General features: G+C 42.0%; 1 protein-coding gene across 1 annotated transcript in view; it reads left to right on the top strand.

The window, feature by feature from the left end:
* Window positions 1-629: 629 nt before the first annotated feature.
* Window positions 630-15,503, top strand: part of LOC306960952 (signal-induced proliferation-associated 1-like protein 3) — a gene marked incomplete at its 3' end in the record, with an annotated part of 33,988 nt that continues 19,114 nt past the window's right edge. The window contains exon 1 of the mRNA XM_079553543.1: window positions 630-767. The remainder of the gene's footprint in view (window positions 768-15,503) is intronic.

The following is a 15,503-nucleotide window of genomic DNA, read 5'->3' as shown; positions in this document are numbered from 1 at the left end:
TCTTACCCAAAGGTGTGTGTGTTGGTGTGTGTCTTAACTTAAAGTGTGTGTGTTGGTGTGTGTCTTACCCAAAGGTGTGTGTGTTGGTGTGTGTCTTACCCAAAGGTGTGTGTGTTGGTGTGTGTCTTACCCAAAGGTGTGTGTGTTGGTGTGTGTCTTACCCAAAGGTGTGTGTGTTGGTGTGTGTCTTACCCAAAGGTGTGTGTGTTGGTGTGTGTCTTACCCAAAGGTGTGTGTGTTGGTGTGTGTCTTACCCAAAGGTGTGTGTGTTGGTGTGTGTCTTACCCAAAAGTGTGTGTCTTACCCAAAGGTGTGTGTGTTGGTGTGTGTCTTACCCATAGGTGTGTGTGTTGGTGTGTGTCTTACCCAAAAGTGTGTGTCTTACCCAAAGGTGTGTGTGTTGGTGTGTGTCTTACCCATAGGTGTGTGTGTTGGTGTGTGTCTTACCCAAAGGTGTGTGTGTTGGTGTGTGTCTTACCCAAAGGTGTGTGTGTTGGTGTGTGTCTTACCCATAGGTGTGTGTGTTGGTGTGTGTCTTACCCAAAAGTGTGTGTGTTGGTGTGTGTCTTACCCAAAGGTGTGTGTGCTGTCGACTCTTGTTACTACAGTGGGCTGCGCTAATGACCTCGCGCATGCGCAGACGGTGCGGGCGCAGTTTCAGTCTCGGCGAACAGGCGGTGGACCGACGAACAACGACTGTTTCCACAATGTCTGCTGGTTTATCTTAACGGATTACGAGTCGACCTCGAAAAGCACCGTAACGTAAGGTACCGTGTTTTCTCTTTCATCTCCACTTGAACAGTTTTACACGAACAGCGTTTATCCAAAGCGCGTAAAAGTGGCTGGTGAGTGAAGTAAACCCTCGCCTCCAAGACAAACATTCAACCAGGCGAGCAACTTCAGTCAAAGGATTGAGTAGGTTTCCACCAACACTCGACTCTCCTGTGAGTTTGACCGATGGATTTGTGTGGTCTGCGCGTCTACGTGGTGAGCTATTATGTCTGCTGAACGCGGTTTGTTGAAGCGTAATACTGCTCTGCTATCAACATAACGAAGAATAAAATATTCCCAAAGCTTCCCAACATTGTGGTTACGGTGCGCATGCTCTTTGTGCTCCGCAGGCTTCGGATTTGTAGTTTTATATACCTAAGTTAATCTCTGTTGTGGGGGCCACGAGTAACCCGTAAAATTACAAGTTCCAGACAATAGCTGCTTTGTTTGGGGGTTAAGCAGGCAGCTATTTGGCTTGTACGAGCTTTGAATTTCGAGTAGTTGAGAGTGGTGCGACCGGAAGTTGTCTTGGTAGATGATCAAGTATTCACACACAAACCGCCTGTGTTTTGGGCTCGAGTCTCCGGCTTGGTTCATAAATGTTTGGTATGCAACATGTTGAAGTGGGTGGTATCTATAAAGATAAGTTGTTCGTACCCAAAGGGCTCCTATAAGCGTCACGTAAAAGCTCCCCTTTGCCTGAGTCAGTGCGTAATGCTGAATGAGGGGCGATTATGCCTCTACGTGTAGCTTCCCTTTTCACAGAGATCCCCAGGTTGCTGCTCTATTCCCCCCAGTCGTCAGGAAATGACACGGGACAATCAGGATGACGGATCTGCACCAGCAGCTGCGCTTAACAGAGTACCCCACTGCACCTCTGTACATTTTTAGGTCATCGTATCTGGATGCCCTCTACCTGAAAGCTGTAGTAGTCTTTGCGCTAATTCAGAAATCTCTCTGTCAAGGCAAATAAAACCTTGCTGCATGTTTACAGTGTGTGCAGTAACAGGTTCCTACAAGTCTAATGGATTTATTAGATAAAAGAGGCAGACCCAATGAGACCAAACAGGTCTGTGGTAACACCTCACACTTTGATTGGGATAGATAGAGTGTAATTATAAGTTTGGCAGTCATGCTTTAGGCAGAGGGCTGTGTTATTAATATTTTTCATTCGGATCCTTATAATAGCAAATCATAATAAGCGACTTGGTGCAATGTGAATAGTTTCCTGATATGTATTGTATCGAGAGAAAAGCGCATCATCCCAGCCCTTATTGTAGCCTTTTCTTGAAAACCTTGAATGTGTGTTTTTAGTAAAGGTGACTCATCAGCTGTTGGCGTCTTGATAGTAATGCCAAAGGTAGAGACTGGAATCCTGCTGCCCTCGACACCTGCTCTGTGAATTATGTTTGTTAGTCTATGGTGCACCACTGGCCACTCTACTGCACTTAAAGCTGTGTTTTTTGGAAATGCTCAGTCAGTAGGTCTTATGGCCCACTTTGCAAACCCTTAAGGACTAAAAGGTAATTGCACGTGTACCATATTGACAGTTTTAGCAGCAGTTTGAATTCACATACACCATATTATGTCGATCAATCTGATGACCAGACTGGATGTGACATTTTCTGAATCATACTGATGCATTTCATGGTCTTTTGAAACACCAATAATGTTATTGCGCTGAAACCTATACAAAAAAAAACTCAATTATTAAGAAAAAGCACCATAGCAAATGTGTTGTTGTGAGTGCAGCTGCACTGCATCATTATTGATGGCACACCAGTGATGTTGCCACCCCCTGTGCCTGATCTCAGTGATATATTTGCATCCCTCGAGGGTCCTTCCCATAAGTCACTCTGCTGGACAGTGCGAGGAGGTCAGTGATTTACAGGGAGAGGAGCACGGCAGCAGCAGCAGCCTTCTTAAATGAGCCTCTGCTTTACAGCCCTTTCGTGGCTGTAACACATTCACTCAGTGGGCTGTTGATCTATGAAGGCCGCCTCCTCTTTATCCTCCCCCATAGGTCAGATTCCCTCAAGGTGTTGTTTACCAATCTGCGAAAAAAGATGAATCAGAGAAGCACAGTGCGGGTGTAAAATGGCTGCAATGGGCTTGCTTAAGCAAACAGCTGGTGTGTTTGTACTGACGCGATGGAAGTCGGTCTTCTGAGGCCAAGTATAGGACAGCGCAGCTCCTGGAGGCTCGGCGGGGGCCCGGTCCTACGGCCACATCCTTTTACTCTGGACTTCTGTGCTTCTATGTTTGACTGGGTAAATATAGCCCGCTGGTCTGAGCAGAGGATAAACACAGATGTGGATGAGGCCTTCCTTACCACAGGTCGGCTCGTGACCTCCTCCGGTCAGTCCTCAGGAAGAGAGCTCAGAACCACAGTGCTCTTCACTAGATCTTTAGGAAACACGACTTTGACATTAGAACTTGCTGTACAATTATCAATTCACGATGACGTCATACTCCTCGTAGTATAATGTGGATTAAATACCTGGAAAATTATACTTCTGGAATATACCATGCTTTTGTGGAGCTGTATTGATCTTCACATCAACAGGCTTTTATTGAAAAAAAAATCGACTTTTGAGCTCACTCAGAGTAACTACTGGATATTTTGTTCCAGCTGTTTTGGATCAATACAGTATTTTCTAACCATCAAAGTGTAATCTTTGACTTTATTACCAAATACCTGGAAAAAGCATAATACCTCGTTACCTCCTGTTCGGAAAAAAAAAGGAAAAGCAAAACATGAAAGATGCGATAAAATAAAATAAAGTTAAAAAATAAATAGAAACCAAAGACATAATATCAAGAGACCGTTATTACTCACTCCTCCCCGTTTGACAAAATAAGTATGTTCAAGGGGGAAATCCAACTCTGACGAAGCCTGTTCCTAAAAAGAACACAAGGGCGGGATCTTCACTGTAGACTTGGCCCTCGCGTGACGTGTAGTTCGGTCATAGCCGCGCAGCTCCAATGCTAACAATCCAGCCCTCATTAGTATACAAGATTTCAAAAAAACAGCCTAGTCCCTTTAATTGTACCTAACCTAGCGTTATCAAAGGAGCTATTATATCTAGCAGTAGAAAGTTTTAAACGTTTAGAATGTGTCTAAAGTCCAATGTTATGCAATGTAAAACTAGCTTGTTCTGTGTCGTCGTGAATCTCTGCTACAAGCGGCCATTGATAGAAACCTTGAAAAATAGGAAAAGAAACAGCAGCCACAGGGATTTACCCAGATGTAAAGTTACCAGCAGTGACCCAGCAGCTAAACATGTAAATGTGTCTATCATCTCTCACGGTCTTACTATAAAATCGTACCAAAACCTGCTCTCAAATGCAAAACAATTTCTCCTCACCTTTTGGTCCCTCTTTGCATGCAAGCTCCCATGTTTGTGTGACTGCCGTATTTCTCGAAGTGAACAGCGTGTTGTCACTCCGGTTTGAGTGAGCCCGCACATGTGCGCCACTGCAGGCAGGTGCCGTGTCAGTGCGCACAATGAGGCCTGTGTGTGCGGCTGCATGACCAAAATGTACTGGAAAGAGGAAATCCTGCGCCGAGGCTTAGACACACAGCTGATTCTGTCTCCATCTGTTTTTATGGAGCGAAGAGAAGTCCATTGACCCCGGCTGTCCTGTCCCACTTCCACAGAGGCTTGACCATCACACACCTGTTCGGAGCTCTCTTTAACTCTGAGCCTAATCACGCTCATTGTGTGTGTATCACAAAACGGCTTCAGTCCAGCCACATGATTCTGTGAATGAAAGAAAGAAAGAAAGAAAAGGTTGCAATTTTTGTAACAATTTATATGTTACCGTTGATTTTCAGTTCAGTTTGATTTTTACTTCTTGTCTGACCTCGATAAAGATTCTGTTGTTTGCCGAGTGATGACATTATACCACCTAACTATTAATCTTTGTGATTTTCCAATTACAACCAGTCAAAGTTCACTTTATTGTGCAGCAATTACTTAATACTCCCAAGCTGTTTTTGCATTCCCCTTTTAATCACCTACAAGTGCAGTCCTAACCGGTTTTGAGTTGGCTTGACTGTAATTTTATTTTCAACAATATCACATAGTAATTACTGTTGTGTAATAATAACTCAATAATACTCGCATCACTTGTCTTCACTTGTTGCCTTTTTTTTAATGCCAGATCAGGTGGTGTGAATTAACTTCCCGTAGTTGTCTCTGCTTAACCCGTGGCGTGTAAAAGTATTCAAGGTTCGTTTCTGAGTCAGGCACTGAGTCACTCAAGTACAATTGCTTTTATCATCTCCCCCCCTGTACGCTAAACCCCACCAATGAGTTTCCTTGAGTAATGTACTGTATATAGGCACTTCATTGTCTTTTTTTGAGAGCAATAAAAGCATCTTTGTTGTTGCGGCAGGCAGCTCGTGAAAGTCCGTCTGTGTTTTATTTGGAGGGCTCCTCTCTGATGTTGTGCGGCCGGCGCGTTGGGCAGGAAGTGACTGGGCTGTGGAGGATGCATGTGCGCGGTGGACATGAGTAGGGACTATGAATCACACAGCAGGAGCGTGGCCTTCTACTGCACTAAGACTAATGTTTGTTTTTACTACCCATTTACTAGGGCGATATCTTCGAGAATATTTTTGTTAACGTTCTAAAACTAAGATATTTCACTGTTCGTTTGTTCGTTCGTTCGTTCGTTATTTTATTTTGAACATGTGAGCAACACAACACACGTTTACAAAATTTTAAACGTAAAGGCTATTACAAATCAAAACAACAAAAGCAAACTTGTCAGTTCCCTTGAAAAGCCAAATACAAATGCACATGTCCAAAAAGGCGTGAGGAGAAGTTAAGCTTATTTAACCCCACCCCCTATTTCAAAAACAGATTGATAACATAATTTTCCTGTTCCTACATAGTTACTCAAAACTCAAAAGAAAATTGCTAAGTAGCAATAGAAACAAGGCACATACATGAGACGAATCACTTGTAATCTGTAAGTTCTGTTGTCTCAACCAGAGGCATTAACATTTCAGAGAATTGGACATGAACCGTTAAAGATTTGGATTTTCCTGTTGCCTCCTGACCTGCTCCACACAGAAAATGCTATTTTTGCAGTTGGTAATGAAAGGATGGATTTGGATGAGGACCAAACCTATTTAAATCTCATATTTGGCTGCCTTTAGTCGACATCTCCATGGAGACGGGCTGGTGACGAGACCAGTAAGGTTATAGTCAGGTCTTTGGAGAGGTGAGCAGCAAACAAACAGAAAAGACATGTTTGTTTGGTCATTTTATTATGTATGAAATTGCCTGAGATGTTAGCCTCTTAACCCCCACCTGAACTAAGCACATGTTCTCCAGTTTGGCGTTACCCAAACTGAAAGCTTCTTGAAAAAAATAGGGATAAAAACAAAGGATGATAACGCAGCAACAAATGGACTAAAAAACAACGAATGAGAGCCAAAAAGTAACAATAACACAATAAAAAAAACTAAAATGTGACAAAGAAGCAACAAATGAATGAGTGACAAAACACTGACAAAAAACACTCAAAAAAAGCAATGAAAAAGCAACAAAAACAGAAAAAATGTGACAAAAGAGAGGCGAAGAAGGCATAAAAATGTGAGAAAACGAGGAACGATCAGTTTTTTGTAGGTCTTAGCTTTCACATGCCCCGCCCACTTTTGCCTCTTTTTGCCACAGATCAGCACTTCAATCGTATCGACACTTCCGGTAGAGCAAGAAGCCTGTTCATTAAACGGAGAACGATTTGGGGAAAGCTGAATTGGAGAAAATGTCAGTTTAAGCGGAGGGTAAGAGGTTAAAGGTGTTTTTATGCAACTTTGTCAGCATAGCGGCTTTACTGTCGATCACTGCGGTCTCTACAACGCTCCAAGATCAATTGTTTTGTAGGTTTTCTGGTGAGAGGGTCCATCCGCAGGGAAAACCTTCCAAACAATTGATCCTGGAGCGTCCTTGAGACCACTGTGATGGAAAGTAAAGGTGCCATGCTGACCACTCATACAGCCTCTGGGTCACTACAAGGTCAAATATACACAAATATCAACTTTTTTTCCACGTAAAACGTCGCATAATGCACCTTTTAATGAACGTTTACATTGTTTTCCTTTCTTATTGAAACAGGTGTCTCGCTACACAAGTAGATTCTTTGCACTTTTCTTGGACTTTGATCCTGATCTCCTCCATCAAATTAAGTATAATCATTTACATGTCTATATTTAGAGCGGTCATAAGCTAAATCTAATTCTTTCCCTTTATCAAGCAGAGCCAGCCTTCTCTTATCGCAGTGCTCAATAGTGCTGAATCAGCTCTTGAATAATGTACCTAATTGAGTAATAAAACTGCAGTGTCTAGTCTATTCTGATGCCACCTTTAAATTTGTGCCTTGCTCTTTTACTTCGTTTATGAGTTGAAGCCAAGCTAGCGTGTAAAAACAATGTGTCTTCGTCAAACCGTGTCAAAACAAGGCAAAACCAAATACTAAATCAAGACCAGAAAAGGTCTGAAAGGGAAGTAAATTAAGAAACTGAACTTAACTTTTGCCCATTTTAAACCATGCATCTGTGTACGGCATCTCTGGAATCGCCCATGCATGGTCATGTTAAGGTGGAAAACAATTTGGAGAAAAATTTCAACTTTCTCTAATTATACAAAAACCTACTTTAACAAATGCTGAATTGTGAATATAGTTTTGTATTAAATAAACATACAAAGACATGGAGAGGAGCAAAGTGGTTCAACAGCCCATAAATACATAAATAACGGAGAATGCTAACTTGATGCTACATGTTTGCATCGTGCTAATGCTAACGCTAGCTACGACTGCAGCTTTTTTGCTTCTACTGAACAATCTGCTGTGAATAAACATCCACATGGACCTGATTTAGACTCGACATTATTGGTATGTGATAAATGCGTTCATATTTCGCTAGAGAATGGCTAAAAAGAGTGAAAAATTGTCTTTCCCAAAAGATTCTGTTTTCCCCCTCGGTGAGGAGGAAAACATCATAGAAGGGGGTGTCCCTTCTATGATGCGATGCCGTCTGTATCTATAAGCTATATTATTCCTTTTTATTTGTTTTTTATAAATCTCAGTGATTTTGCGATATATCTTCTTCCACTCTATCACAATAACCAATGTTTGCTGGTGTATTGTGTAGTTTTTCCTGTGTAAGTAAATGTTTTCCACAGAGTTGGGTTATAGAAATGTGGCTCCATGATCTGTCCCACAGGAGATGTCTGTAGAAGGAAGCAACTGAAGTTTGGGTGTTTCTTAACACAACAGTCGCGCCTGTTATCATCGTGGGAGAGGGTTGGAGGGATGATCCGATAAGTCAGAGAGAGGAGTCGTTAGGCCAGGGCCGGGAGGGAGAGCTCTGTCACAAGAAGCCGCCTCATGTTTTAGGCTCCTCTTCCTCCTCTCATTTCCGCTCCTCTTCACTGGTTTATCCTCCCTTTTTTGTTCAGTGCTTTCCCTGTGATCTTTCTTTGCTTTTGAGACATGTGAGGAGTGTCTGGTCAAATTTACGGACTGACAGGAGGTTTACCTGGCCGTTAACTTGCGACAATAAAAACCAACTGTCCCTGAAAAGTACACAATGATTGAGAACAGTGTCCCCAGTGAGTGTTGCGGCGGATAAGCAGGACGAGTCTCATGGGGCCATAAGCCTCTGTCCCGACTGAACACAGTGGATGTGTGTTTACCTGGTGGCCGCCAGGTGTGAGCTGCTCCCAGTCAAGGTTAACAACACAGCGACCCAGTTTGCACCTGAATACTTTCCTATTTGCTTTGTTTCTACACAACATGGCATTGTGTCACTGTGCCAAGCTTACAGTGCAGTAGACTGTTACCTGTTTCAACTGGGTCTAGATCGTTTTATAGAGTGACTAGCTTGTGGATGTGATGACCAAAATTGTTTACTCACAATATTTTATTGAACCGCCTTCAGCTTATATTACAGCACACATTTGCTGTGGCATCGTTTTCTGCAATGTCAACAGATCCAGTGTTGCATTAATTTTTCATTAATAGTCCGGGTCATAATGTAATTTCACCGGATTTTTGTGGAGAGTATCAAAACTATACATTTTTTAAAACTTAATTAAATAAGCAATCAGCGATAACAACATTTATATGGGAGGTAAAGAACGAAGTTTGGCGGAAAATTTGGTCGTTCCAATCAAAAAAGTCAATGAAACCCTTGTCATATGTTTCATGGAGTTACCATAGCGATGACCAGAACTCCCCATTTACACTAATGGAAAAATTGTGTAATTGCAGGTGACATCACAGCGTTCTAAAGGCCTGTACTATTATATAGAGGAAAAATTATATTCTTTTTGAGGACATTTTTGTACAGAGATGGACCCAGTGACTGACATTAATGATCATAATTCATACATTGTTTTTTTAGCTATGACTTGTGAAAGTGTAATGCTGTTAATAGGAAAAACGGGCTCCTGCCCCCCGCTGGGTCCGGTGACATCATCACATTATAGAACCTGCAACCAACCAATACCATAAGGTTTCTAAAAATGTGTAGTTTTCATGCTCTCCACGAAAATCCCACATCAGTGGAAATCTAAACCTTGTGAACCGGACTACAAGATCTTGTATTGATAATGGGGCAGTGTGACCATTGCTCGAAGCCTTCTCCACCACGTGTGAAAATGCTGTTTCATGCTCCCTGACCCACTCTTTCACAATGTGAAGTTGATGAATCCTGGCATCTTGGAATATGCCTGCCTGTGCCATCAGGGAAGAAGAAATCCATTGATTCCTTGTCGTTCAGCTGATCTCATTCTTTGGGCACATAGTGTTGGTGAATCTAAACATGACCAACTGCAGCGGGTGTTTTTTCTTATGTTTTTACATTAAGCACTTTTGTCTGCCAAGTGTTGTAAAGAAATAAACAGTTCACCAAAGGAGCACTGCTCAATGGTTGTAGAACCGCGCCCTGGACTTTAACTCCCTAAACTCAAAAGGAAGTGACACATCTTGTGTCTGCCTGTTTCTTGTGATATCATTCTTTGTGTAGTTATGATTAAATTTGTCATCTGTTTTAAAATCTGGATTCAGTTCACAATGTCCATTTTCAAACACATCCAGTTTTAGCAGGCTTTATAAGGCAATGTTTTAACACAGCACGTTTCAATAAATTTATACGTGAATCATAAGATATTATTTATTTTATTCCAGAAAGTTGCCAAAACTAGACTAAATCTGGAAGACAACAAGGCTAACTAGAAAAAATAGATAGCTGTAGATAGCACATCACCTTTAACTGCAAAATATTTTTGTATTACATTACACAATCACTTTTGTAACATTTTGGTTACTGAAACCATATTAAAACAGACGGTGATGTCTCTCTCGAATTGAGTCTGACACACCTCCTCTTCCGTTGTTTTTACTGGCCTAATTCCACCTCGGGACGCCTGAGTCCAGTAGCCACATACCTGAAATAGTTTTGAGAGGCTGAAATTACTACACGAGTAGAGCACTGTGCCGTTGATCATGTGACCTGTCAATCAACAAGCACAGGTTAAAATGCTATTTCCAGACAGAACAACTGTGTGTTCAACCTCTGCACTTAAGAAGGTCACTGCCGGTCGGATCCAGTGTCTCCATTGAATTTGCTCTAAATGGCTGTTCACATGGGGTACAATGCGTCTATTGGCTGAAGGGACCACACCTTGCTCCTGTAATCCTCTTTCAGTTGGGACAAACCCCTCTTTATAGCAACTGCTGAATAGACCGTTCACCTGTGCTCTCCAGCTGCCCCTCATGTGGCTCCTGTGTTTGTCTTTCACTGTCTGTTGCTCACAGTCAAGCTGCTGCACGTAAACAAAGGAGCCGTGCCACTTGAAATACTTTCAGTTCATAGACAGGATGGGCATTATTTATGTCTTATTTATCAAGTTATATAATTTAGGTTTGCAGAAAAAGCTCCCTTGTTTCTAACTGGTGTGTCAGGACACATCAGTCTGTAGGAGCAGCACCTTCACTGGGTCCTTGGCTTCGTCAAAACTCACTGTTGATACATTGAGTGGCATGATGGCTAGTTAGTGCTCTCGCCTCACAGCAAGAAGGTCCTGGGTTTGATCCTGGGCTGGGTGAATGTTTCTGTCAGGAGTATTCACCTTATTCCGCCCCGCCCACTTTTGCCACTTTTTGCGTTGTCTCAGCACTTCCGTTGTCCAGACACTTCCGGTCGAGCGCGAAGCCCGTTCATTTAAACGGAGAATGAGGGATAATATTCTCTGCAGTCTGCTCAAATCTGATGTTTAGTCGATTGATTTGTGTAAAATGGCCAATGTCTGCTCAAATCTGATGTTTAGTCGATTGATTTGTGTAAAATGGCCAATGGTCGCTTTGTTTTCGTGTAGTAACTGATTTTATGTGGACTTCTCCAGCCCTATGTTAGCTGATAGGAGAAAAGGGGCGGGCACAGTTCATGGCGGCGCCCACGCGAGCCTCCGAAATAAGGTGAATAGACTGTATATTAGTGATGCATTAAGTGGCTTCACTCATAGCGTTCAAAGCGGGCTAACTGTAGCTCATTTATGCTAGCAGTTTTTGGAGCCAGCTCTTGTATTTAGAGTTGTGCAAAACTAAAAATGGCAAAAGGAGATAAAAGTATAATGTTGTGCATGTTACAAACACTTGGAGGTAAGAATCACAAGCTTGTGTTCAATAATGACTTGGAGGCAAAAACGTCAGCAAGAAACCTTCAGAGCCTGCCCTCATTGCTATAGTTTAAGGCTTCAGCAGCAAATGGTGATGCTACATTCAAGATTTTCAGTCTATGTGTGAGCTTTGGTTTTGCATGTTCTCCATATGTCTGTGTAGGTTTCCTTCGGGTTCTCCAATTTCCCCTACCACTAAAACATGCACAATAGGAGCCAGGACTCCCCCTGAAAAAAGATTCTGCAATCTGAGCCAGGCATCACGATCAGTGCAGAAGTTTATAAGGAAATACTGTATTTCTATGATTTACCAGGGACAAGGTTGAAATTAATTATTCAATTTACCGTAATTAAAAAGTTTTTGTGTGTCCTGAAGCTGCACTTGTTTGGAACTAATGCTCTTGTAAACGTAACTCCCTGACAACAATTTTAAATTATGTTTTATTATATCTCACATAGGGCTGTGCAATTAATCGAAATTGATTACGATTTCGATGATTACACTAAACGATTACAACATTAGCATAATACATTTTATTTTATTTTTTCAGACTTGCATTATTTCATGGCACTGGGATTATTTTCCCTTCGCATTTCACGTGCCATGGCTCTGAAATAAAAACAAACAGCGCTGTGTGATGATGTCATCAGGCCGCGCTGCTCAGTTTACTTGCGCAGGTGTGAGGGCTGGCCAGCAGGGGGCAGGTGTGAAACAGAGACCTCTCCTTAATCGAGGCAAACTTGAAATCATTTGTACTTTTATGACTGTTCAGAAAACAGAAAATATACAGAAAAGGCAACAAATAATCGTTTGAATAATCGTGATTTCAATTATGACAATAATCAAGCAGCCCTAATCTCACACATGGGTTTTCCTTTTCTTTAATGAGTTTAAATGTCTTTTCTCTGTGTTCCATTAGCAAAGCTTGTATCAGTGATAAAATGCCGACACGAGCACTGTCCACGTATCTGAATGCGTTTGCGAACAAAGCGCTATAAAGTCGGCAGTGGCCTTTTGAAATGCGCGGCTGGTGTTATTTACTCTGGCCGTATTCCCCTCTCACTCACTCTGCATTCTTCCCTCTTTCTCACAGTGTCAGTTTGTACAGTGCTTTCTGCCGCTCTGTTTTACCGGGGTCTCAATGGACCTACTGTATTGTGTGTGCTTTCCCGGCTCCAAGTCCTACAGGCAAACAGCGGCAGCACCAGAGCGGCTCCTCTGCTACGGTTTCATCCCGCCTCAGATTTCGCTACTGTCGGGTCTGTGACACCGTGTGAGAAGTGGGCGAGGGTTTGTGCCTTGTGCTTTTCGTCCCGTCGATGTAAAATGGTGCACAAAAAGAGCCAGGGAGGAGTCGAGTAACGATAGGCGCCACATAGGGCTGCGAGATTTGGAAATAGGGACTGACTCGTATTTGCTATTGCGAGTAGATTTATTACTTATTTATTACTGAATTTAAATTAATTTGACTCTGCACATTTATACTCCTGGTCCTGGAACATTTTGAGACATTTCCGACCCCATGGACACAGAATATTTTGTGGTTTGCAAAATATGTTGCACTGCTTGAAATGATTGTGAGGGGAAGACGAGGTCCGTCTGTAGGGCTGGGTACCGTTCAATATTTTTTCAATACCAGTACTTTAACTTTTTTCGATACCTACACTAAATTATTTGTCATATAGATCCATAAAACAGATTAATAATGTTAATTTGTTTATTTTCCTTCCATTTACTTTCAGTAAGTATTTCTTGGTTTCCCCAATTTTTCCCCAAATGTCTCAAAAAATTTTCCACGTTGTCCTCCATTTTTTCTTTCCAAATGTTGCCCCAAATTTTTCCCAGTTTTCTCCAACATTTTTTTTAAATTTCCCCCCAATTTTTTTTCACTTTTTCCCCAATTTTCCTTCTCCTTCTCTTTTTTTTTTAACTTGTGCTTTCTTTCTTTTCCTTTCGATTACTTTTATTTTTTCGCTACCAGTAGTACCTAAACGGTACCCAGCCTTATAGTTCTGTCACAAATATCACTCGATAGACTTAACAGTATTGTATTATATATTATATAGAAGCACTTGCTTGGATTATCCCGTGTTATAGCGAGAGACAGTGGCATTCAATGCTTGTCTGCTTGTATTTTCTGGAGCAATATAATAACATCACATTGAGATTTGTAATTGTAAAAGAGTTGGGGCATTGGTGTCTGATGTGCTCTGTGCATGTCCTGTCCTTTCTGATTGCGTGTTCCTATCGGACTGAAGCGTTGAAATCCAGTCTCTCAGCTGGTGTTGGCAGCTGAAGGCAGAAAGGGGGGAGCAGGGGGCGGCCTGAATGATTAGAGATGGGGTGCGTCTTAACCCACTTAGCGCACCATCCCAGTCTTTGCCAAAACATTAAGCTTAGTGATTTTAATTCCCAGCAGTTTGAGCTTGTGGTTTGACGTAGCTGCAGTTTTTATCCTAAAATGCAGTTGTTTTCCTGTGATATTTCTCTTCCTGTGAGCTTATAGGAGTTTCCTGGACAGAGCAGAAGAGGAGTCGCCCAGCTGTGGTCTGCAGTGAGCGTCGCAATTCAGTCGAGATTGCAATTTGATTGGTTGGAATGACTAAACTGCAAAGGCAACAAATACCGTATGCATTACAACAAAATATAACAACTATACAACAAACTATCCTGTCTCTGTTGAGTTTTCTTAAACAAAACTGGCAAATTCTGTAGTTTCTCTGTAATATGCATCAGAAAAAGAAAAATCTCTATTGTGTTCCCCCAGAATCTTGCAGCCTTACTTCCCAGTTGACTGTCCCATGCGTTGGGCGCCTGCAGGCCTGTTTGTTCACCCCCCCTTAGACTGCACTGCTGTGGATATCTATCTGGCCTCTGCCCCAGGGGTCCAGCATCAGCAGTCAGTCCCCCGCACTCTGCCGGCCACAGCCTCTTAATAAAACAGGCTCACAGTGCTACGTTCCTCGCATTCTTCATGTGCGGGCCGTCCTCACATGCATGGCTGACTTGGATAGACCATTAACACCCAAACGGGCACAGCTCTTACTGTGTAATTTTCCAAATATTTTCAATGCTACACACTCGGGGACAGCTTTGCAGCGCGATTGCAATTATATCACAATTTTGACACATTAAGTTCCATTAAATTAGAGGAAAATGAGCTGCACAAATCTAATTGAGATTTTTACCGTTAGGTTCACGATTTATGTATTAACTTGAAGAGCAACACACCCTCAAATCCACTCTCTTTGCCGATAAACTGTATAATGAGTGTCCAATAGTGTTGTCTACATATCCTGGTGTGTAGACAACACTACACACGTGTCTTCTTTTTACAGAAATTGATCAAAAAGTCATTTCTTACAATTTTGGTTTAAAGCAATACTAAGTAGCTTGTTTACCTTAATTAATCCTTTCCGTAGTTCCTCTGGGGGTTTTGCAAGTGTTAATGGGATGATTGGGGGGTCTTTCATCGCCCCCGGGAATCTCTGGCCAGAAAACCACAATTGCAACTTTGCTGCCACCGGACCGGAGCAACCTATACACACTAATGGAATCATGAAGAAGACGGGACAAGCTAACTGCGGGCTAGCGCCACTTAAACAGTATTTACAGCCAAGTTTGAGTGAAATAAATGATCTCCATTGTGTAATTGGATTTACAATATCCCTCTCTCCTTTTGTCTTTCCTGTCAGCGTAGTATTTACTCTCACGGACAATTAATAAGTAAAAAACGCAACATGCTACGACACCTGCAGTTGCGTTGATACAAGCATTAAAGTACAGTCTTTCCCATGTGTTTCTTGCAATGGTTTTAATTCTGATTCAGATTCTGTTTTAATTAAACGTGCAGCCCGACAGAATTGCAATAACGATAGCCCTGTGACCTAATGTGCAGTTGTAGTGTTGAGGCCGTCAGTGACTGCACCAATGTTTTTGTCTGGGATCTTTTTGAATGGTCAAAAACCTAACAGGAAGAAGTCTGACTCTGGGGCATGCATGATACCCAACATAAGACTATAAGACTTAACAAA

This window comes from Gobius niger (genome assembly GCF_951799975.1).
Source record: "Gobius niger genome assembly, chromosome: 1".
Taxonomy (NCBI): Eukaryota; Metazoa; Chordata; class Actinopteri; order Gobiiformes; family Gobiidae; genus Gobius; species Gobius niger.
The sequence above is the reverse complement of the archived record's forward strand: the minus strand, read 5'-3'. Positions and strand labels throughout refer to the sequence as shown.